Here is a 26,705-nt window from a genome sequence, read left to right as displayed (position 1 = left end):
CTGCAGCCTAGGGGAACATGACAGTGGGACTGTGCTCCTGGACTTATATCCAGTTTCGCCTTTCCCGATCCTACAGTGATACTGCTGAGGTCCAATTAAACACCAAATCAGCGAAGTGTTAGGAGTGTGCCAGCCCCAGAAACCTCACTTTTGCAAGAGAGCCACATACTCTGTTTGCTTCTGCCTCCAGAACACCCTCTTTGTTTTGAATTCCTGGAGTGGATTGGGCTGCCCAACTACAAGGTTTGATCCCAGGCATTTTTTTTTTCCTTTTTCTTTTCTTTCTTTCTTTCTTTTTTAAAAGATTTTATTTATTTATTTGACAGAAATCACAAGTAGGCAGAGAGGCAGTCAGAGAGAGAGGAAGGGGAAGCAGACTCCCTGCTGAGCAGAGAACCGGATGCGGGGCTGGATCCCAGGACCCTGGGATCATGACCTGAGCCGAAGGCAGAGGCTTTAACCCACTGAGCCACCCAGGTGCTGCCTTTTTGTTTTGTTTTGTTTTGTTTTTAGCTACATGGAAACTCTGATAACAGGCTCAGAATTTGGTTAGCTTCAGGCCCTTGCTGTCTGTATTATCTTCCCACATAGGAGTCTCTGCTTCATTTTGCCCACACCCTGAGGGAAATCTGATCCATTTCCTTCTGTGACCTTGAAGCTGTTTCCTTTCTTCCCCCTTTTGGACTATAAAGGTAGCAACTGCAGTCTAATCTCTTCCACTATGACTTCAATTCTTTGCCTTCTTCAGTTTTCCTTTCTTTGTTGGCTCAAGTGTTTCCTAATTGCAAAGATAAAAACAGTGGTCAAGGATGAACAGTTTCCTGTTTTGAGTTATGTGTATGTCCCTTCTCTCACTGACTCTCTACCTCTCCATATCCCAGATGCCATATGGCCAAACCATGGTGTCATGGGCATCTCGTTCACCCGCCAGGCATGAACAGTTCTTAGTGCATTTGATGGCTTTTCAGAGAATCAGCCTGGTCTTTGAAATTATATTTTAAAAGCTTTTAGATGTCTGGGTCCACATTTCTTTGCCAGAGAGGAAATAAGAGGTAAGAAAGAATATGTTGGATATATCAAAGGGCAACACTTCTTTCTTCCCTGGTCCATCATTCACATCTCCAAGGGCACTGTCCAAAGGGACACAGTATGGGCATGGGCTTTAAAATTTAAGTCAGGAGGAGAGGAAGAGTGAAGGAAGCATGATTGCACATAAGATGTTGGTGATAACTGGGTTATCAGATGCGGGTGTGAGCTGGATGAACCTAGGCTATCAGAAAATTCCACCAAAGTCAAGTGTATGCTAATCCAAGGTAACCAACGTGTTCTAGTTTTCCTGGGAATTTCTTGATTTTAATACTGAAAACCATATGTCTGTACTAAATAGGATAGTCAGTCCCTACAAAATTATTCAAATACAAAGTTGAGTGCCTACTGCGTGCCAGCATGTTTCTTACATAAACTCCAGGTTTGGTCGGTCAGTCCTTTAGCCTGTCCTCATCTGCATTTTTCTTCCTTCTGTTTACATAAATCCTTGAAGGTCGCCCCTTTGTCGACAATTTCACATTCATGTCTGGCCTTCGTTGTCCTGAATGCTTGACCCTGTTAATTGGATTTTATTCTCTGACACGACCTTGGTCTTCCATAGACCTGGCATGAAAATGCTGTTTGGAGTGGCAATGAAAATTGAACATGGGCAAATCCCAGGGAAGACAATAACTCATGGTGGAAAGGAAGTATAGGACACAGGGGTTGCAAGGTAGGGCTGTGCCCTCCCACAACATAGAATATGCCCATGGATTTGTTAAAATGTCAAAAGCAGGTGTTTCTTTGTTCTCCATTCTGAGCTTCAAGCTAACTTGGGCATTCAGCTAAATCCCTCCCAGGTGCTGAAACAGTATGTGGTTTAGGATTTCAGAGGTAATTATTGCTGAATGCATTGTATGGCCAGTGCACCTGCTAGGTAGATGTTATGAAAGAATGTGTCGAGGGGGGCACCGAAAGAATTTGGGGCACAATTTGTCTACCCTAAGACCTCTTACGAAGCCTATTAAGGTCATGAAAAGCTAGTCATGGAGCTGAACATATTCCCAATATGGTTAACAACACAAAAGATGTAACAAGAACTAAAAATCCTAACAAGATCAGGCAGCAGGTCTAGGTCAGAGAAAATACCAGCACTACCCTGAGAAATTCAAGCTGCATAGTACCATTCCAGTCCTGCAGCTGATACACAATGAGTTATCTTGTAGTAAAGCTGAATATCTAGACATTTAGATTTAGATATTTAGATCCTCACTTGGGTACCTAAGGGAAATATTTGGTCTGATGATCTAAAATGAAGGGGGGGGTTCAATGTGGTCATTCATTGAAATGATCATGTTTCCCAGCATTGGACAATGCCCTTGAAAGAGAACGGAGGACAAGAACAGCAACAAAAATCCAGTTTTCCTGCTCTGATGGAGCTCAAGATCCAGGGAGATTCAGAAATTAATCAAATAATTACCCACATTAATATAAAATCACCACTGTGATAGTACCACAAAGGAGAGGTACCAGGTTTTCTGAAAGCCTGTAATCGGGGGATTTGAACCGATTGGGTGGCTCCTCTGAGACACTGAAAACTAGGATGAGATGAGAAATACCCATGCTTGTTTAGTGCTTAAACAAACAGACATCTAAAAGCTTTTAAAAGCTGGGCACTGCTAACAGCTTTATCACATTTTCTTGATTAATTCTCATACATGAAAATTTGGAAGTAGGCATTATCCTTTTAAACCTTCATTGATCTAGGAAGAGAATCCCACCATTATCTAGAACCTCGGGAAGAAGCTTTCATCATTATCAATAACTTAAGGAAGAATATTCTGTTAAGATCCTCTAGAACAGAGGTTCCCTGAGCTTCTGTTCTATACCTCTGTCCCCAGTGCCTAGAGCTACTGCAACAATCCAAGTCTTGCACAGGATAACAACTCTGATGTTCATTGGGTGACTTTATTTATTCCCATTGTGCGGATTAGAAAATCTGGCCTGGAGAGGTTGGGTAGTAGGTGTGGAGCCATATAGGTCCTGAGAAGCAGAGCCACTAGTAGAACCAAGCTCTGTGTCCCCAGACCAAAGGAGGAAGTGGGAGTTCATTTGCATGAGGGGGCACAGTAAGTGCCAAGGCACATTTGTACAGGGTTTGCTGCCCTTCCCACACATCCTAGATTGGAAGGACCTGCAAATCTTCCAGTTTCCCCAGAAGCAGGATCCAGGCAAGGTCTTACGCCTTCATGGGCAGGAGAAACGGATCACTGGTGGTGGAGAGGGGGTGTGGCACTTTGAAACACAGGCCCTCAACATCACCTGTCTTGCTGCTAAAGCTGCAAATAAGTATGTCCAGACTCCTGTCTGGAGGATGAGATCCCTGGCTCCGGGAGGCTCTTGTGCTGACGGTTCCTCTTGGAAAAGCTTGCAAGCACCTTCTGAAAGCCACACCCGCTGAAAGCTTCCGTACAGCACAGACACAAAAGCTTGAAACCTTGAGGCTTCGTCCACATGGATTAAATAAAATGCTTTAAGTGACTTTTGGCTACTTATAAAAAACAATTTACATAAATGGATGTGCTATTCAAAGAGGGTAGAGAGGGTGGTTTTAATTTTTTTTTTTTAACTTTCTTTTCCCCTCAGTTTAATAGCTGCAGAAGCCTCAAAGAGGCAACTCTTTTTTTTTTTTTTTAAATTTATTTGACAGATAGATGACGAGTAGGCAGAGAGGCAGGCAGAGAAAGAGGAGGAGGCAGGCTCCCCGCTGAGCAGAGAGCCCGATGCGGGACTCGATCCCAGGACCCTGAGATCATGACCTGAGCTGAAGGCAGAGGCTTTAACCACTGAGCCACCCAGGCGCCCCAAGGCAACTCTTTTTAGTAAAACCGGCTTGGAAATTTATTGAGACAGACTCCAGCTGACCCTGTTTCAGGCAGCTCTCTGGGGCCTCCCACATCAGCCGCCTGAGGGCTGGGACCTCCGATGGCCCACTCCTCCCCCACTCAGGTCTCCTGATCTGAGAAGCTCTCAACGTCCCAGGCAAGTTCCAGTTGCTACCGGAAGCCAGGTTTGCCGAGGATCTAGGCAGAACTTATAGGTTTGATCCCACTTTCCCTTTATGAAGATGGATCTGGAACACTGAGATGCCAGCATACAACACACACACACACACACACACACTCAGACACACACACAGAGACACACAGACACACAACAGAGACACTAACACACATACACATACATATCATGGACACACAGAGACATACAGACACACACAAAGAAACATACACATATACACAGACACACACAGATGTATAGATACACACGGATACACATATATACAGACATATAAACTACACATACACATAGACATACACGCACAGAGACATACACACAGATACATATGCACAGACACACAGACACACAACAGAGACACACACAGACTGCACTCAGAGACACACAGACACATACAGAGACATACACACACACACTCATGCAGATACACATACACACAGACAGACACACGACAGAGATACATACACAGGCTACACACACACACACACAGACCATGTACACCACAGATATACACAGACCACACTAATACACACAGACACACAGACACACACGGATCACACATATACCTCAGATACACATAAGCACACACACTACAGACACATACAGACACAGACAAACAAGTATTGGGCTCATCAATGTGGCCCATATGGAAGAGATACTAAAAATGTAAAATTGTTGCTTAATTAATGGTTGTATGTATTCATTTTATCTAGCTTGATTTTATTGTTGTTTTTGGAAAGATGATGTGTGTGTTTGGTAAAAATCCCAAACAGATTAAATGTCTTTTTTCAAATCTAGAACAGTTCTTCCCTTTCTCCCATGTCACCCAGTCAGAAATATGTGTTATGCATACAAACATCTATTTTCCATCCTCTGCCATACGCTTTTTTAAAATCAATAGTAGCATGTGGATATAGTTATGCATCTTGACTCTTTATTTAATAATACATCTTTGAGACTGGGACTTCAGTAGTGATAATGATGGTGGTGATGACAGGAACACACACAAATATGCTTCATGTTCTAATTCTCACATTGCTGTGTGTTCTTTCCACGTGATCCTTATCACAGCCTATGGGAGATGTGCTAGCATCAACCCCCCCCCCAGTTTCACAGAGAGGGAAACAGAGGGGAGGAGCAGTTAAGTGACTTCCCCAAAGTCACATGGTGGGAATTGGAATGTGATTTGAACTTGATTCTGTGCCTGAAACCACTGTGCAGCATTACCTCTCGGTATGAAATCACTGCCTCTCATTTATCCTTTTTAAGAGCTGCATACTATTCCTATAAATGAATAAATAATGTTAATGTATCTTCTCAGCTGTTAATAATACCTTACGTTTTTTCTCAACAGTTATCTATTGCAAGCAGTGTTTCAAACTTTAAATATCTCACTATCCATCTTTGTACTTGTGCTTTGTGCTTGTAATATCAAGTCATCAAGTTTTAATGGTCGATTTGCTGGACTTTGAACACCAAAGCTTATTTTCTTCTTACTGAGAGGCGAAAAGGAGAGGATTTATGATTGCAGAACATTTGAGGCATCCCGCTGCTCACCGCCAGTTCAAAATGGTCCCCTCAAAGTGCAAATGCTCAGTAAACATTAGAGAATTAAATAACGAAAAAACAGTCATGTTTTGAAAATTATGCACAATGTCGAAAATACGTTGATTCATCAGATCTTATGTATGTAAGCCAATCAACTGTCGTGCTCAGGCTATAGATCAGGAAGTGGGATCCTGTAATTTGAAGTCCCAAAGACAAGGAAGTGGTCGAGTCATCTCTGAACTTCAGCTCTTGGGAATCCAAATCTATATATTATGTCCTCTGCGTCTGACCTCAGCAGATTTGACCCAGGGGTTGCCCCACTTTGTTTCTGTTTGGATAGGATTAATGCCAGTTGCAGGAGAAAACATTAGATACAATAACCAGTAAAAAAATCAAATAATACTTAACATGCCTTAAGTACTTATCAAGTCAGAGACCTTGGAGATGACCACGTGGCATTGCATTACCTCCTCTACCATCGCCAGTCTCCCTGGGAGGTTCTTTCTATTGCTATTGCCATTTTGCAGATGAGCAAGAGAAAATAGAAGCTAAGCAAAATTTAGTAGCTTGCCCATTATCCTGAGAACTAATAAGTGACAAGGGAAGACTCAAATTCAACGTGACTGCCTCCAAAGACCGAAGCCCCCAACACTCCTGCCTATTGAAATAAATATGATGTCATTACCCTTTGAAGACCTTGAAGGTAACTTGTATGGCTTGTGCCAAATCTTGAATGTATCCACATCTCCGGGGGGTTCCTGTCCCTTATTTCTGGGAGTCTTCACCATACCTCTTGAGGAATCTGTCTCAGCTTCTGTTATAATGAGATCTATCAAATAGCAAATATTCCATTGTTTAATAAATAACTACATATTCTTAAAATGGCAAACTCACCAGAATCGGCCTTTACTTAATAATCAGAAACACCAACCTTATGAATATTTCATGCTCACTCATTTCTGCTGAGAGTGTAAGCATCCTGCATTTCTAAAGCTCCAGATTATGCAGGGAACAATGGAAAACATATGTTTTGTGTGCTTCCTTTAACAATTTGATGATGGAGGAACACCTGGCCGTGTTGGAGATAATGTAAGAAACAGTCGCCTTTTGTTATTTGAGTGCTTGAAATAAAAATCTCGAATGGCAAGTTGTAATCCAACCGCAGTAATTATAGAAGACTGTATAAAAAGGTATACATTTTAAATTCATAAATCTAAATGAGTCTATCTGCAAGTAAGTAAACTTTATTCAATTTTCCACTGCAACTATCCCATCAACACCATCACCCAAGAGCCTGCAGACACCGTACTGCTCAGATGTTGAAAGGTTTGGGTTGAGGGTTCAACGGATTCTTTGTTCTTCCCACTCCACTTTAAATCCATGACTCCTAGAGTGTTCTAAGTGATCTGAAGGAGGAAGACACAGTTCACTGAGAGTGCCTAATAGGGGACCCAGTTGTGGAATGGGGACACAGGAAAGGCTTCCTCCACGAGAAAGCACGGAAATCTAGAGGATGGACCCCTTAGGAGTTGACCTGGTAGAAGGGCCGGGTTCACAGGAGATGACAGGCATTGGAAGAGCCCCTGGAAGAAGCAGGGCACTTTCTGGAATCTGGAGAGAGCCAGTGTGGCCTAGCGCGATGACGGACAGGAGTAGCAGTGTGAGTTTGCCAGGGGGCAGATTGTGCAGAGCCTAGAAAACCGTGAGAACAAAGAGTTTGGATGTCTGACCAGGATGGTCTCAAGCCATTGAAATGTACAATGCCAGCGAGAGACATGACCAGAGTCATGTTTATGAAAATCACAATCCTTCTGCCTGCCGAGTGCTGAGTGAGAAATGGCAGGAGAGAGAGAATTGAGAACATAAATGCAGTAGTCCAGATAGAAATTATGCTGGAGGCATGGATCAGAAGAATCGAGAAAGCGAGCTGGAGAGAGATGACCTGAGAGGCACCGTAGCAGTGACACACACAGATGAGAGTGATTGATGGGATGTTGGCAGTAGAAAAGAGCAGGGTGTCGAGAACAAAGTGGAGATGAATGACTTGGCAGACTGGGGAGAGGGTGAGTTCTGTTTTGGACTCTATAACACTGTTTCCGAATTCTCTATTTCCTGGCAATTTGTAGCAAGAGCAAAAAACAATATATAAACAAGAACCACATCCTAACTGTGCTTCATAATGCCAAGAATTTTGTCCACATCCTCACGGCAAGGGTACCTCTATCTGTGAGGTTCGCTGCTCGATTCTCAGAGCCTGCTGTGATTCTGGGGTGAAAAGCAGGTGCCCACCAGCAGGTCTGTTAATAGCCCATGAGCAATGTGACCTGGAGAGTAAGGGTCTTATGGAGGGACCCTGTCCTTCCTTTCCCCGCTCTTCCTTTTCCCCATCATTCTCTGCTTCCTTCGAAACTTTCACCGGCAGCTCTCCTTTATGAGCTATTTTAAGGAGTTAGACAAATTGATACTGTAGTTCATATGGAAAAACAAACATATAACAGTAGCCAGGAAAAAAATAATTGAAAAGAAAAGCTCTGAGGGGGTCTAGCCCTCACAGACATTAAAACATCCAATATAAAGCCTCTATAATTAAACCAGTGTGAAACAGGGACCTGTATAGACTAACACACCCGTGGAACAGAAGCTAAAGTCTAGAAATAGTTCCAGGTACTTAAGGTAATTTAGTGTATAATGAAGGTGGCATCTCAAAGCACCTTGTAGGGTAGAGAAGAACTTTTTAATAAATGGTGTTGGGACAACTGGGTAGCCATTTGGAAAAAAGATAAAATTGGATCCATATTTCACACCAGGTGTAAGAATGCACTCCAAACGGATTAGGGATCTCAATGTAAAAACGCGTAACTAAGCCAAGACCAGAGGAAGACACAGGGGAACTTTCTTTTGTCCATCGTGCCCTGGAAGCCTTCTGAAGGTGGTTCCAAATCGAAACACAGAGCAAGGAAAGAGGGATGAATTTTACCGCAATAAGAGAAGAAGTCACACGGCGAAGAACAACAGCGTAAATGAAGTCAAAAGACAACAGAAAATTGAGAAAAAATCTGCACAAGGTATACCACAATCAACCCATGAATGTCCCTAGTAGACTGAGGCACGAAGGGCCCAAAAGCTGATTTTTTAAAAATGAGGATGATTCATAAAAGAAGATATAAAAATGGCCCCTCAATATATGAAGAACCAGTAATTCATAAATGGAGAAATGAACATTTAAACACATAGAATGAACCACTTATCAGACTGGCAGAAATTAAACTGTAATGGTTGGTGCTATGTGGGGAGACTCTGAGTGGGAAGGGGGTCAGGGGCTCTCTCACACTGCTGTGGAGGGATGCTGATGGGGATAACCCCTCAGGAGCGGAATTTGACAAAATGTAACAAAATTCACATGCACGTACCTTTGGTCCCGGAGTTCCACGTCTAGGAATCTACCCCAAAGGCGTGCACGTAATGTCGCAAAAACAGGCACGAGGAATCCCAGCCTTGTGTGCACTTGCAAAATTTTGGAGAAAACCTAAATGCCCGTCCATAGGAGAGGAGTTGCACAGCTGTTGGTGCAGCCACAAAATGGTGCTGGGCAGCTATGAGGAGAATGAGGATGAGGTCTGCAAACTGATTTGGAGTGATTTCCAGAAGGTGCTGCTAAGTGAAGCTAGCAAGGTGCAGAGTAGTAGCCATAGCATAGTCTCCTTCCTGTAAGAAAAGGGGGCTATAAAAAATAGATACCTGTCTACAAGTTTGTGCAAAAGAAATGCAGGATGAGTAAACAAGAAACAAAATAGATCAGTGACCTGGGGTGAGGGGAGACAGGGGAAGGGCAGTGGAGCATCAGAACAGAGAACCGGGAAAAGGAAGGTGAGACTTTTTAAATCTTACTGCAGCATTAGAACTATCGTAATGGAAAAAATACACGTACCAAGAAAACATAGAAGCCAAGGAATATCTATATCTATATCTATATCTATATCCATATCTATATCTACATATCAAGCAGGATGGGAGGGGAGCCCAATGTGAAAATATAAACAGCAATAAATGAATGTAATTGTGTCATAAATGAGTAATAGAACTTCTCCGGAAGGAGAAAGAAAAGAAGTAACCCCAGTAACTTTGGAAGACAGAATTTTCACTGGATGCTCTAAAGGTAAAGGCATATGAGAGCCATTTAAAAATACTGGCTTTGTGGGGTGCCTGGGTGGATCAGTGGGTTAAAGCCTCTGCCTTCAGCTCAGGTCATGATCCCAGGACCCTGAGATGGAGCCCTGCGTCAGGGCTCTCTGCTCAGCGGGGAGCCTGCTTCCTCCTCTCTCTCTGCCTGCTTGTGTTCTGTCTGTCAAATGAATAAATAAAATCTTTAAAAAAAAATAAAAATTTAAAAAATAAAAAATAAATAAATAAAAAGGAAGAACGTGTTCCCAGAGAAGTAGGCAGCTTGTAACCCAGGAGTTACCAAACTTTTTCTGGCAAGACAGATAGTGATATTCTAAGCTTTATGGGTCAAAAGACAAAAATCAAGGTTATTATTAGATACTTTCATTACAAGAGAGAGGATGGATCTTGACCAATGTCTTTGGCAAGTTTCAAAATATAAAAATAATTGTATTATTATGAAATAACAAAATGTTATTATAAAATATCACTATTGTTTTGTTACACTCAACTAATAATTTTGAGAATGAAATTCTTGCTTGTGGGAGGATCACATTTGACTTCAAAAACCAATGTTCCCAATGATCATATTGACTGCAAGTGTTCATCTGTAAAAATTTTCTTAGTTCACCAAACACTGATGGTTCATGGGACTTTGCCCCCAGAGTAGTTCACTAGTCCCTGAGCTGGCCCACACCTACCCCTACAAGTTCATCGCCATGGTCCACTTCCCGGTTCACTGGGCTTAGCGTCTTCCATCCCATTGCTTGACTTTCCCAAGTTTCTCTCTGCTACTGGGTCTTTACACCTCAGTCTGGTACCCAATCTGCTCTTCACCTGGCTGGTCACATCATTTACATCTCAGTTCAAACACTAATTTATTAGGGACCACCCTTTCTAAGCAGCCAGCTTCCAATTTAGCCACTTGCTCCCTTATTACTCAACTTAACATCTTTTAGAGCTCTTATCTCTCTCTGCAATATCATGCATATTTATTTGTTTAACTGTTTCCTGTCTGTGCCTCTAACTTAAGGTCCAAGATACAGAAGGGTCATGTTTGGTTAAATCCAATGAATTAGCCATTGCTCGGTATATATGGCTTTTTAGTAAACACTTGGATCAATAACAACTGAAGAGAGAAAAAAAGGGTTACTGTAATACACATAGTGCATACACAATATAACAAAAGCTGGCCAGAAAAGACGTACCAGTCATAAGGGATGTTTCAGAAACTGAAAGTTTCCCTTGCTGTTCTGCTAAGATCCCAAGAGAAAGCTGCCAGCTATGACCTTGTAATTGTTTAGTAAGGGCATCCACTTCAAGCCTATCATTGACTTGTTCTAGCTATGGAATCACTGCTAGCAGTTCATCTCGTTTCTGCATCGACTCAGAAGCAAATGAACATCAGATGAGATACAAATGTTGACACAAACTCATCTACATTCCATTCAAATTGTAGAAGAGGTACAACAACACATTTACATTTAAAATGGCATGACTCTACAACTCCCCAAATCATCACGGTGTTCAGAGTCATACATGAGTTGCTAGGTTAGACTTACAAGTCACATGTTGGTGACCAGTTGCCTCTGAAAATAAAAGATTTCCTATTCTAAGCAGAAATCCCATTATATTCTACATGGCATGTGATAATGATAAAATGCAAATGATTTCGTATCAAAAGTTAGTACAAAACCTGCTGGGCATACAAAGAAATGAAAAGGGAAGAAAGTTAAGAAAATTTAGAAAAGATTTTAAAATTAGAATTGTCACTAGCTTAGGGAAGAAAATTACCCATTTTACCAGACACTGCAGTGAGAAGAAAATTTGCAAATTAGATTTATAGGGAAGTAACCTCAACACAGACAAAAAATAAACAGAAAAGAACAAAGTCAAACACCACTTGTAACTAACCTTGAAGAGATCAACTCTTTGATGGATTAAGCAGCCTACCTAGAATATGTGTCTGTCTGGCAATGATTAACTACTGGGTTGAAAATGAATTTATGTGAAGTTTAGGATGCCCATTTGTAAGAGCAACATATATTAAAACTTTGATAGAAAAACACTTTATATGAAAGTCAAATAAGGAAAACCTTCGCTTCCCTTCAATGAAGTCAGTGAGGATCATTCAAGATTGTTAGAGCACTTGCTTTGTTTCAAAATCATTTGAACAGTTTAAAAATTATTTCATAAATACCAAACATAAGAAAATATCGTCTAAAATCCAATTTCCCTACTATTCAACTGACTTCGCTATGTGGGCAATGTTCATCTCTTTGTTTTATGCATGTAAAATATTAGATAGTTATGTTAACAACTATCATAAATAATTTTGTGTCCTGTGTTTTCTTACTGTATCACAAACATGCTTAGGTTGCTATACTGTCTTTACTTTTACCATTTTTATGACAACTGGGTAGTCCATATCAACATTATGTGATTGTTTATTTTTATGTTGTTTTTCCTAATTTTTCTTTATTAAAATATTATTGAATCTTTTACATTGTCTTTGAAGGGGAAACATTTTAAATTTATTGTTTTATTACAGACTAGTTTGAAAACTATCAATACAAGAAGGGAATTACCCACAAATGTCATTTTGAAAACATCAATGTTTTATTTATGTGCATCTTCAATTTCATGTCATAAAAATACAGTATAGATAGAATGTTATATTCTAGTCTTTCCATTAACATCATGCCCAACATATGCTGTTTTCTTCAGTGTTTTTTGGGTTTTTTTTTTTTTTTTTTTGGTAGCTTCTCTATGGTTACTGTAGCTCACATTATTCTGTATTGTTTTCTTTAGGTAATTGACCATTCTCTGAAATCAGTGTCCTAATGAACCTGGTATGTTCTCTCCCTCCTCCCACCAGAAATGTAAGTATCATGAGGCAACGATGGCCTCACGGCCTATCGTGCACAATGTTGTCTGTTCATGGTCTGGAATGGTGCTAGACACAGGGTGCATATTCAGTCAATAATTATGGACAGATGAATAAGTGAAATTCAGGCGGGTTGTGGTAGACCCACATTTTGAATCCTGGAGCTCTGATTCCAGAACTGTTCTCTAATATAAAATGGAAGATGAACCCATGTGCCATTTTCTTTTCTATAATTCCCCCGGTGTGGTGGCAACAGTGAGTCTTTGTTTCTTTGAAGAGCTATAACTTCTTATGTTGCGAGGGACTTGTGGTAAATTTCTCTAGTTTCTCCAGAAAAAGGTAAGTTTGATCCCCAAGATCTAGCAGCAAACCAAGAGCAACCTATGGATGCTTAGCTGTTCTCAGCTGCAAATATTACGACATACTGTTTTATGACACTATTTTATAATATTTTAGCGAAAGGGATGTGAACTTTGAAGGCCATCCTGGCACATGACATGATCTTAATTGTACAAATTAACAGCTGCATGAGTTACTTGCTCCTCTCTGCCTCAGTTTCTTCTTCTGCAAAATGGGGGAAAATAATTCCCTTTCAGGTGGTTGTGGTGAGGACTAAGGGTTAAGTAAATTGATATAAAAATCAAGTGTACATCTGCATTTATATATAATATTGGGCAAGGTGCTTGGCATGTAGAAAACATTCCATAAACACTGTTGTCATCATCACTACTGTAGAGTGGTCATTGTTTCGTAAGCCCCAACCAACTTTTCACTGACTGAATGCAAGTACCGGTTTAAAAGTATTCCTTTAAACAAATAGGACAGATTCAAGGCTATACATTGAATATCCCTCTTGGTTATTTGCATTGTAATATGCTATCTTGACTGGAAGAAAAAAGGAAGAATGGCCAACTTTTTGCTGGAAATGGTGCATAACCGTGGGTTTGAACATACCGATGCGTCATTCATGTGAACGTCATTCATCATGTGTGCTCAGGTTGGGGAGGGAAATGTTAAGTGCCGTTGCTTTTGACTATAAAAATCCCAGGGGCCAAATTATGTAAATTCTCATGGAATTCAGGAGTGCATCCTGCCAACCAGGGGACATAATAAATGTTGTTGATGTTGTAATGAAGATACTTCAGTTTCTGATAAAATGGCTTCTTTCTTCAGGAGATTGCTTTAGGACCAAAGACTTTGCTTGAAGGTGAAGGGGATTTTTTTTTTTTTTACCTAGATTCATAAATTAAGTGGGAAAAAAAAATCCTATCTGAGGCAAAGAAAAGACTTTTTTCCTACACGTAGGGACACTCAAAGGCTCTAGCACATTCTGCCTCATATGCCGCATCTGCTGGAAATCTATAGTAAGAAACACAACTTACTGTAGTGACTCTCCTCTTATCTTAAAAAACAAAAACAAAAAACCAAAACAAAACAAGACCCAACTTTTTTTCTTCCAAATTCTTATTGAGGAGTGATGAGCTTTAAAATCAGGACGTAAATTAAGAACATGTGATCAGGGTTAGGAAGGTCATCCATTTTGTGTGGATATAATCCCAGGCCATAGATAAGCAATGTCACCCACTGTGGCTTCATTATGGGAAGAATAGTCAAGATCAGTTTTGCTATATTGCACTCACACACAATGTAATCTCAGCGACTGGACCATACAAATTAATGTCCCACTCATGCCAATTCCACTCTAGTCTTGTTTGCTCTTCTAAGGTCACACTCTTTAGGTGCTGACTCAGAGATCCAGACCTTTCCCAGCTTTCAACTTCAACATCTCATTATTGCCCCACTGGGATCACCACTAGAGGGAAAGATGGAGCTGTAGAACTCACACTCTTTCTGTTTTGCTTCCATTTGCTTAAGACCAAGACCCAAACTAGCCCTAACACGGCACCCCTATCCACAAGGAAAATGGAAAACGTTCAAAGGTGGCATCACGTAGATGTTCAGTGAGCAGTAGAGTGTAAAGATACAATTACCAGAATATATCCTGAGAAATATTAGTGCTCTAAGATATTCTGTAGGAAAATGCAAAAGGGCAGGCACCCAGCTAACCGAAACACTATTGAAATATGACCTGGTAAATTCCCCACTTGGAAATTCTCAATACACATTAGCCCGTTGTCAGTTCTGAGAAACCATTCTACAAATAAGCATGATCATTGCTGTTCAATCTAGTTGGTTTTTTTTTTCAAACTTAGTAGAATAATTCCTTCTCATAACACCCATGAACCTAATGTTCCATTAACTCATATTAAAAAAAATATTGCATTAGGCATCTTGAAAACTAAAAAGAAAAATACAATGGACACTTAATAAATATGTATTGTTAGAATGTAAAACAAATGAATGAGAAGTCACTTTTTAGACTCAGAGACACCCGTTAAACCAAAGTTTGAGTAACCAAAATTCCATACAACACCTGCATTAAAGTTGAAAAATAAAAATCCTAAGGCCAACAGCTAGCTTTTGCTTGCAAGATGCTACGTACCAATTTTGATGGGTTTTTGTTGTTGTTGCTTCCCCTATGCTGACTTGAGTGGTTTTTTTATGTCATCAGCTACTTCTCATCTGCCTAAGATTTCACAGTGGAATTCATCAGGGTGTTATGCTCAGCTTGTACCACTCATCCCACACTTCCTTCCGCAAAGGAATTTAAGAATGGAAACCAAATACTCCATTATGATAGAGAGAATCAAAATGATACGTTGTATAAGCCATGCTTTCGATGGTGTTCCATACTAAAACTCTCAAAAACTTGTTGTAGGGACTCAGCAACAGGCTCAGTGCTGCCCGTACATCCCATAAAAATACAGTTCAGTGAGGCCTTGAGCAATAATCGGGCATTGTAGCAATAGCTAATGGTTTGCCTTGGGTCCAGAGAATGGCTGGTTGTTGGCAGTGAACCACAGAAACTAGGAGGAGAAAACAATATGGAAGCAATATTATTTGCCATCTAATTCTCTATAATCCTGAAGGGTGGTTATACTGAATGATAACACACAGAGGAAAGATTAAATATAATAACATAATGTTCACACTCTGTACCAGAAGTTATTACTTTTGGCGCCGTGGAGGCAGATGGCTGGCACTGGCCATTGCCAGGAGGTGTTAAGTGGGTAAGTGGTACTGAGGAATAGAGTCATCTGTGGGGAAAAATGACAGTAATGAACTGCTTGCAATGCTGCGAAAATTCAATGAATTTGATTAAACACAGATTGCAAAACTGTTTCCTGGACAACCATTGGACACAATCATTTATACTGAAATGTGCTCTCTCTGATGGTAAGTCAGACAGGAAAACCACTGCTGTAGATGCCAGTTGGTTAAGCAACTTGACAAAAGGGGTGGCCAAGGAGATAAAAAAGAGCCCTGCCCGCCTTGCCCCCTGCCGTTTCCAGGTTTCACACACACATGGTTGTCGGACTGCTGGGGATCTTTCTAGAAAGGACAAAGTCAGCATAATAACAACTTGTGTTGGCCTAGGGGAACTAATTGGTGTACACTTTTTGTTAGATCTTTATTTTATATTCTCCAGGACCACACTCCCTGTACTAGACAAAGGTATATCCAGTACAGTTTATCTCGTGTCGGTAGGACAGATAACGATACAGCCGTGACCAAGCAGTTTCATGCGTGGAGTTGCAGGTTCGTGTCAAGAGCACAGAAAGAGGAGAGAACAGGGAGGCTTTGTAACTAAAGGGTGGCTCCAGGACCCACACTAGCATGCCACACCTTCATTACTTTTCATGATGTGATACATGCAGAAACTGAGACCGAGCATTTAGGAATGTGTAACAATTTGACCCTTCGAACAAATCTAACACTAAACAAATGTACTTTGTGGTGTTGGTGCCTATTAAAATTTGTTATTTCTCTGCTAACTCATTTTTATTAAACTTTGCAAAAGGTCTGTAATGGGTTGGAAGTTTTACTGCAGAGTGTTTGAGAACCAACGAGTTGGAGTTGCAGAGGTAGATTTGGTCTGCGTTTCCTATGAGATGCATGGCTTTGACTTACCTACTTACCTACCTATATCTTGGTTTTCTCAGTGTTTGATGTTTATTAGATTATGTCATTATTAAGTAACTGCACACCAAGAACCACTGACATGAACTATTGGAAAATTACTAAAATATTTAGAATATCGATGCCTACTCATTTGAACAATGCACAAGTTGAATGATCAGTTAAGTTCAATGGTATGGAAATGAGTCAGGTAACACACATACCTGCTTCATTCCTGTCTTCAGCTTCTGAGACAAGATTTTTGACCATCTGCCTTGTTCTAGACATGGCTCCTGCTGCTCGGAATGGTGAGTGAGTAAAAATTGCAAAGATGCTTGCCCATAAGAAGTTTGTTTTAGAAGGGGCTATAGTTGATACAGAATGGGTATCATTAATAAGCAAACTATATGATCTATTTGGGATTAAACATTGCTATGGGAAAATAAAAGAAGCATCGCAGGGCAAAGAAAGAGGGCAAATTTTGAATGTGTGGTCAGATTGAGCTTCGAGTTAAGGATGTAACATTTGCACCAAGACACAAAGGAGGTGAAGCTTGCCACGTGGGTATCTGGGGGAGACATTCTAAGTAGAGGTGATAGTGCAAAGACTCTGTGTTGGCATGATCTAGTATATTTGAGGAGCCCCATGCAGGCCAGAGTGGATGAGAGGGCAAGGACAAGAAAAAAGTGAGTAGATGAGGACAAAGAGGCAATACGAGTCAAAATAAACCATGTGAAAATTTGGTTTTTCCACTCTGAGATCAGGGCCATTGAAAGTTTGGAAAGAGAACTGACATGGCTTTACTTACATGTTAAAGGATTGTAAAGCTGTTTCAGGAATTCAGGTAAAGATGATGGTGAATCCAACAGGCTGGTAGCAGGAGGTGAGAAGTGGTCAGATTCTGGGTAAACTTGTAATGCAAAAGCAACAGAATTTCCTGACATTGGCTATTAGGTATGAGATTGTAAGAGAGAACGATAAATCCAGGAAACATTCAAGGTGATTAGCCTGAGCAACTGGAAAACCACCATCTTCTGCGATGCTGTAAGCTGTGGGTAGAACAGATTATGTGGCATTGAGGACATCTCATGGGTTTTGTTTGGAACATGTTAAATCATACTCGTCTGTTAGACAATTAAGTGCCTTCAAATGTCAAGTATGCAGTTAGAGTCTAGAGTTTGTAGGAGATATAAGTGTGGACATGGCTGGAAATAAATCAATTTAAAGCTAGGAAACTGGATGGGGTTATCGAAGGAGAGAATACAGACAGAGGTCTGCTGACTGAGATCAGAGAACCCTGGTCAGGAAACAATTATGGAGAAGAAGAGGAAAAGTGAAGGATATTTTGCAGGAATGACCAGTAGGACAGGGAGACCCTCAACAAAGGGTAGGGTTTAGGAGACCAACTGGGGAAACTTTCAGGAAGAGCTCATCAACGGGGTCAAATGCTGCTGGTAATCAAGTAAGGACAAGAGAACTTTGAATTCAGAAATGTGGAATTCTTTCATGAACATGTGAAGATGTAATGATTTATGGGATGGTAAGACGAGAGTCATATGGAAGTAAGTTTAAAGGGAATGACCAGAGATGTGTTAGAGACAGGATATAAACAAATCTCTTAAGGAGTTTATAGCATAAGGGAACAAATATATGGGACAACCACTGGTAGCAGAAGTGGGGTCGAGAGAGATTTTATGAAAATTTTTAGGATGCTTCTTCTGGGGAAAAACATCAAACAATTAATAGTACAGCTCAGAAAGTGGGAAGACTTGAGGTATACTCAAATGAGCAAATTTTGAAGTCTGAAGTTAGAAGCTGTTGGAAGGGAAGACAGTCGCAACCGAGAACATCTCTAGAGCAGGAGAGGGAACCACTGTAAGAATGGCTTGTTTGATTTCAAGGGCTATACTTTTTAAATTCTGTAAGTGGTGCTTAGCAGGCAAATTGCACAGGCATTTGTTTACAAATGCAAACTCCTTTGTAATCATCATTGAGCAATTTGTACAATCACACATTTCTTCAAACGAGTAATTAATACTGATATTTAAATACTAAATTGATAGGCTTTCTTGCTCTCTTGCTTACAAGCTATTCACATTCTAGCTGTCACTAAGAACCAGCAGAGACGGTTCTTTAAGGTTATAGGTGCAAGAAATTTCCTGTAGTCTCTACCATCTCCAGTTTTATGTTGATGTGTATTAAGTGAAGGTGGAAGAAAAAGCAACGATGCTCTTTTTCTTAATTTCTTGTCTTCCAGAACTTTTTTCCCTAATGAAGGGAAATCAAAATATACCATAGATGTGTGTACATGTGTGCATATGTGCGCATGTGTGTACTTATATTAAGTACACAAATAAACACACACATGCACACACATCTTTGGCCTATATGAGAATATTTTGTATTTTATAATATTTCTTATATTTGTATTTTTAAATTTGTATTCTTTTATAATGCATAGAATAGTTTATTTCAATATCATGGTACTCACTTATATGAAATATTATCATCCCAGAGGCATAACGCTAAAGGAAAATTTTAGAGACTAAGATCACAGTCTGTTGCAGACATTCTTAAGTCAAAGGATGGTTTTCCTAGGTCATTCAGCTCCCATTATTCTTCCTTCTTGTCACTTTGCCTTCCTTTAGAGTGACGGAGAAAGCATATCTCATTAACTACTTTAGCCTGGAAGTGACACATATCCATCCATTTGTGAGAATAAGTCAAGACGCAAGGAGGCCTGGAGCATGCAGCCCACATTAATTCCAGTCTCCCCTTCCAGCATAACTCTGTACTATGGAAGAAAACCTTGTCACTTTGGTGGCCAACCAGCTGTCTGCTACAGGGAATGAGCATTTCAAGGTCAAAGGCAATCGTAGTATGTGATGTCTTTGCCTAGGGGATATTTGAAAGAATTTGGAGTTCTGTATAGAGAAAAGCGAAGGGAAAACCTATAAGAATATTCTAATATGACTTAGTCTTTGATAAAGATATCTTACTTCTTGATCAAGGTAAGAAAGTTTTGGGGTTTTTATGTTTTATAAGAATTATCAGCCTTGGAAATCTGAAAATGAACTACAAATCTTGACATAGACTCTACTTCACAGCTAGCATTAATTATATATTTGGACCACATGGCATTTATTGCTTTCTTATTTGCAAGATCACATTAGTAACAGTAGTGATGATAAAGAACCGTCAGCATCAACGCCATCCAAAAGAAAAATAATAGGAAAAAAGTGTCCTGAGATGACAACTAAAATCAAACATGGATTGAAGACTAGGGAAAATGACCGTTTTTCACCATAATTGTAATCACATAAAATATCAGTATCAATATTTTCTTCATTTTGACAATTTAATCACATCACATGCATTTCATATAGAGATATTTCTTTGAATTGTTTTGTGATTTCTTTAGTTTGTATAAGTACATTCATAAAGTATATTATATATGCACATCCCCATAGATATATATAAAATACAACATTTGGCTTGTGTTTTTCGTATTTTGGTGGGTTAGTGAGTCTTTCCTTTATTTAAAAATGGACCTTCTGAGTGGAGAGAAATGCGTGCAGAAGTCATAGTAGTAGGAGCACCGTGAATCTACTCAGCATAATGAACTGAAACTCTAGTACTTTGGGGTCCCGATGCTCTCTCTTTGACTTAGTGAATGGTGGACACGTCTACAAAAAAATAGACAGCCACAGTGAAAGTTCAAAGTAAATAGCGAGTTAAAAAGGACAAGAAATCTTAATTTTCTTGATAACCTTTGGCAAGAAACATGGGAAATTTAGGAACCAGGTAGGTCATTTTTCCCTTGGCCCTTTTTTCTCCCAAGAAAATTGTCATTTTTTAAATCTACACTTAAAAGGCAATGCCTATGCTAGCATCAGCTCACTATTGAAACATTATCTCATTCTCAAGAAGGATCCTAAGAGTACACATTTTGAGTGAGGGGCGGAGAACGCTTTTCCTGTATTGCTGAGCTGAGCAGAGTAAAAAATATATATATTTGCTTAGAAAGAAATAGCAGAAGGGACCGGCAGGCTGTTACAACCTTTGAAGTATCCCGACTGCAAAATATTATGGAGTTGTATGGGTGTGAAGGAGTGTTCCATAAATATTTATTAAACACTTGATTAAACAAAATTCATTAAAAGTATATTCTTAGTGATCATGTCAGGCCTCTTCAGCCTGGCCCTCTGGATCCCTGCTCTACTTTTCCCCACCCAATCTGTGGCCCTGGGAGACTGGTCTATATGAAGTCAACAGGTCCCTTCCTCCTTGGTTATAGATTGTGTTTGGCCCATTGAAGCACCAGCAGGAAATTATAAAGAGAAAGAGAATGAAGGCTTGGCATTTACTGCATTAGGACCCTCCCTCCAGGACTGTCTCAGGCTGGGTGGACTGTCCGCTAAAGGACAGCACCTCTCAGAGCTGCCCTCGCCTTGCAGATCAATCCTTCCCAAACCCGTTCGCTTCCCTCGTTTCCTAGTGTGGCTGTAGTGGCAACTGCTCTGTTTCTCTTAGCCCAGGATATGCCACTGCGCCCGTGGTTTCTATATACCTTGCCCACACCTTCGTAAGACCCCTTAGTTTGAGAGTGCTATGTGAGCCCCAAACCCAGGATCCTGACAGATTCAATGAAAATAATTTACAAGATCTGAGGCCTATTCCTATAGAGTTCCCTACAGTTATGTGTAAAAATAAGACAAGTAAACACACAAACGTAATTCATGGTAAAAGCAGGAAGCGCCATATGAAAATAACTGAAATGCCCTGAGGGCTTCTAAGATAGAGAAATTGCTTCTGCTTGGACAAACAGGGAAGATTTCATGGAAGACGTTTAAATGGGAGTTTGAAAGGTGGTCAATATTTCAGTAAGAAAAGATACATCTTCCAAACAGAGGAAATAGTACAAAAAAGTGAACTTCATTTTATTTTATTTTATTTTGGCATGGCTTATTTGGGAGAACTGTGATTAAGTTTTATTGGCGTATATAATATATGGAGAGAAAAATATAAAGGAGAGTAAAAATAAGTAGGCCAGAGGTAAATTGAATGAAATGTTAGACTGGTTAGAAATTTGGTAGGCATTTTAAAATCAGTGGGGCCAACGGGTACATGACAGAGTACTCAATGTCACTCATCATCAGGGAAATAACAGATTAAAGCCACAATGAGAGGCGAAGTGAGTTGAGGGAAATTGGAGGGGGAGACAAACCATGAGCAACTGTGGACTCTGAGAAACAAACTGAGGGTTTTGGAGGGGAGGAGGATGAGGGCGTTGGGTGAGCCCGTGGTGGGTATTGTGGAGGGTACGTATTACATGGAGCACTGGGTATGGTGCATAAACAATGAATCTTGGAACACTGAAAAATAAAATAAAATAAAATTACAGGAAAAAAAAAAGAAACCCACAATGAGATATCTCCTCAGACCTGTCAGAATGACTATGATCAAAAAGATAAGAGATAACAAATGTTGACGAGGATGTGGAGAAATGGGAAACTTGTGCACCGTGGGTAGGAATGTGAATTGGTGCAGCCACTGTGGAAAACAGGATGGATGTTCCTCCAAAAATTAACACTACAATCACCATATGATCCTGCAATTCTACTTCTGGCTCTATAGCCAAAGGAAATGAAATCGCTGTACTGAAGGGACACCTGCATTGCCATGTTCATTCCGGCATTATATGGAAAGAGCCTAAGCATCCATCGATGGATGAACACATAAAGAAATTGTCTCACACACACACGCGCGTGCGCACGCGCGCACGCACTATTCAGCCACAGAAAAGAAGGAAATCCAGCCCTTTGTGACAACACGACCTTGAAGGCATTATGCTTTAGGAAAAGCATAATGGAATTTAGGAAAAGCATAAGGAATTTAGGAAAATTCATTTGGAATAAGGTTAGAAGTTGAAAAAGGAGGACCTTTATGATGGAATTCTTAGTGTCTGAGCTGGGATGTAGGAGGTGAAATGAAGAAAAGGAGGTGAAAGACATTGGAAGAGTTCTGCTCAGTGGGGCTTGAGAACCCATTGTACAGATGCCTGAGGTTGAGGAGGGTGTAAAAGATGGCTCTAGACGGCAGCATGGAGGGATGAAGGTTGTATCCATTAGTGGTCATTTGGAAGTCGCTAGAAGTAACAATTTATAAGGAAGGAAACAACTTCCATTTTGATAAAAACGTAATTTCTGCCAATCCACCATCGAGATGAACCCCAGGAGCAGATCTCACAAATGCAGAGCTATACAGCGAAGAGGGCAAAGCCAGAACGTAGATTCAGGAAAGGTTTAAAAGAGCAGATCATGAATTCATATGCAGGAAATGAAACTTGGGAGAATGCTCACCTACAGGAAGAGGAAGGAAGACCAAGAGGCAGGAGTTCCATACGTCAGAGGTAACATACATATAACCTAATATAACATAGCAGTAAATACGTTCATGCATAGAAAGGTTTTAGCACAGTGCTGGGTTCAGAGTAAATGTGTTTCATAAAAGGTTGGGTATTACTATGATTGGGTGAAGGGACAGGTCAGGACATGGAGTGTTATGGATGACAAGAACATTTAATAGGTCTGATTTTGCCACAGATTCAGATGCTCTAATGTTGGGATATATAGAGCTATATATTTGGAATATATCTATAAAAGACAGAGATGGAGAAAGAAATAGATCAAGAGATAGTCTGTTCTCTGGTTGTCCCCAAATATTCTCTGTCCGGGGTCAATATTGGTTGTTTACATCCCTCCCAGTGAACTGTGGAAAGCTTTGTGAGAGTCTTTTCTAATATCACCAAAATCTGTATTGTTGTATCTGTGAAGAGTACAGGCCATCTAGTCGGAACCCCGGGTTGAATCGTGGCTTCATTTCTGACTCCGTCTGTGAGGTCGGGCCAATTGCTTACTTGTTCTGTTCCTCAGTTTCTCACCTGTAAAATGGGGTCATGATATTACCTCCATCACTCTGTTATGTAAATGAGTTAAATCCTTCAAAAGCAACTTTCCCAGCATGACTCATAAAAGTTAGATAATGTATTTGCTGTTCTGCTCCCACTAAATTATAAACCCCTGTTCTGTCACTTCCTGTATCTGTTTTTTGTCTTCCAACCCATGCAGCCCCATACAGAGTATACATAACTGTTGTAGGTCAAGTGTTGGAGTAAATTGAGAAAGACAGCAACACAGTACAGTGGGAGTATCAGGTTAGCTTTGAATAAGAAGCATCCTGGAGCTGAGGTTGCCTGGCCATCTCGGCTCCACAGCATTCGTTAGAGGTACCCGTCTCACTCAGGACCGGTCCCACTGCTGAAATCATCTTCTCAAATCTGTGTTAGTCTCTGCCTTCTGAGCTGAGAGACGTAGTGACTTGATGTATAGGGAGGCTAAATAAATTATTAAAAAAAATTAGTCAATGAAATAGAAATTGGCAATTAGTCTCAGAACTGAAATCAATTCTGGAATATGAAAACAGAGTCTTCCATGCATACAAAAGTATGCTGTAATGATGATACTTACACCCACTGATCCTGAAAAGTTCGTCACCATTTAAAATATCCATAAACAACTTAAAAGTCTCTTCCCCATTCTTCCAACTAAGTGAAACCAAAATTGCTCTCTCAAACTGAAAGATACTAATACGACACAAAACAGAGGTAACACGTGATTGCCCTGATCCTCTGTCCACAACTGTGTTTTGTTTGTATGTGTGTTTTTGTGCAAATACAGAATCCTAATGTTTTTAAGAGGTAAATGTCAGCCATTGTTACCATAGACCCTGCCATCCCCTATTGTTTATGGGGACGAGAACCAACGTGATTCACAGGGGTTTTTTGGGTTTGTTAAATACCTGCCAGGATCTTTGGTCATTTGAGTTTATACCTAAGGAAACACCAAAGACACCTTTCTATGGTCTTACTGGATTTTTTATACATCCGCATTATTCAGGCACACTGACTTTTCCAAATTCAAGCTTAGACAATTAATTTATTCAAAAATATTAAACATTCATACTGAGCCTTTCTATTGTTGATATGATATCAATGGTATTTTATTTCCCTATGTTTCCAGTGTCAAAAACATTGTCATTTTCCATTTATAAGTGTGGGACCCAACTGACATGCCCCAGGAAAAGGAATGTGAAATCCCTTTGTATTGTGGTCCAAAACCTAAATATATACAGTTTTTATTTGTCAATCACACCTCAGGAAAGCTGAGGGAAAAGGGAATTGGGGCTTTTAGCAAACCCCATTCCTTTTTCACCCCTATTCTTATCAAAGGCGTATTTTCATAAACATTCACACACTGTACATCTTGGAAGAGCAGAATATTAACTAGTTTTGTTTTTTTCTAATCACTGGCTCATTTAACATGAAAAAGTAAATGACACCCTAGCTTATTTCATTTATTTTTTATATTGCTTTTTTACTAAACCTGTAAAAGAAAAAGGCCTTAGGTATCATAATGCACAAGCGTGAATGATTAGCTCGATGCAAATGCTCAGTTAATCACAGAGGAACACCGTTTTGGGGTCTACATGGCCTTCTTTATAGTGGCAATAAAGATGGGGGGATATTTGGGCATTAATTTTTCACATAAAATGTTAATGAGATGCACAATTGATGACTATTCTTTCATTTCTGGATTTTAAGAGATAGTCTGGGCCACAGTTCTATTTAACCTAAGGAGAATTTCTTAAGTAGTAGAATCCTGAAAATGTCTTAACAGCTATTTTCACAATTCTGATAGAAATGTACTTACTAGATGGCTAAGAAAATGACAAAACAATTAAGTCAGCAGCTAAACTGTACTCATGTATAAGTATTTAGGGCTCTACAGTTTACAAAGCACTTGTGAGTATCTGACCTCAGGTTGGGCTCCTGGGCAAACAGATTCTGAGCTGGAGAGAAGTGTGCAAGAAACTGAGCACAGTGCGCTCTGGGGAAGGAAGAGGAAGGAAAAGCACTGGGGAGGGGGGGATATGTGTGATACAATCAGGACCCCACAGGGACCTCTAAAGCTGGATGGCCCTTTTGGGGTGTCCTGAGTTAGGGTGAGTTGGGTTGGCTTTTATAATTCCCTATTGGCCAATCAATGCATGTGGGCTGCCCCCGAAAGGAGGCATGACATGGGGAGTAGCAAATGATTTCCGTTGAGGCCTTTTTAACAGCCTTGAACATCTGGGTGTTTGCCGCTGCCCTCCCCAGTGTCTTTTGCCCAGATCCCTTGGGAAGATGACTGGAGGAGTCATGACCATGTGATGGGAGTAGGGTTCTTCCGGCCAGGTACTTAGTCTCTCCTTCAGTGAAAGGATTCCTCATCTGAACCCTGGGTTTGCTGCAAAAACTAGGACAGGACTGTAACACTGAGGCCCCTATCTAAAGTCTCCTAATCCTCTGCACTGGATTTCTTTTGATTATACAGGTGTAGCAGGACACTTATTGACTGTCCACCAATTTGCCCCTGAGGGCAAGTTTTATTAATGATCCCCATAATTCTCCAGGTCTGGCCCTCTGGTTGTGATGCTGACCTTGTCACTCACTGCAATGCTCATGTTCACCGGGCTTCTTAGGTTAGGCTCTGCCACCTGGTTTCTATCATTGTGAAGTTCTGGGATCCCTGTCGTTATTAGCCCAGCGGAGTCATGGGGTCCCTTACAATTAGCCCTGAAGACAGTCGCCACTGAATGTCTTCATGATGCCGTTGTCTCCCTCAGCCACAGGTTTCCCATAGGTTTGGTAAAGGGCTGATTTTTCAGGACTCCTAATGAACATGGTTATCTGGTAGGTTCTCCCAAACTAACAGAATGTGCCAATCACACCTGTTCCTTTCCCCAAGCCTTTTATTCCCCTCTTCCACTGCTTGCCCTGGCATGCGGCTTTTCCACCTCACTTGCCATGGACCACTTTCCTGCTCCTAGGAACCAGGTCTATTAGTTTTCTGCTCATAACAAATTCAACAGCTTTAAAAAAAAT

This window comes from Enhydra lutris, unplaced genomic scaffold, assembly GCF_002288905.1.
Source record: "Enhydra lutris kenyoni isolate GAN:26980312 unplaced genomic scaffold, ASM228890v2 scaffoldscaffold6, whole genome shotgun sequence".
Classification (NCBI taxonomy): domain Eukaryota; kingdom Metazoa; phylum Chordata; class Mammalia; order Carnivora; family Mustelidae; genus Enhydra; species Enhydra lutris.
This window is presented reverse-complemented; position numbering follows the sequence as displayed.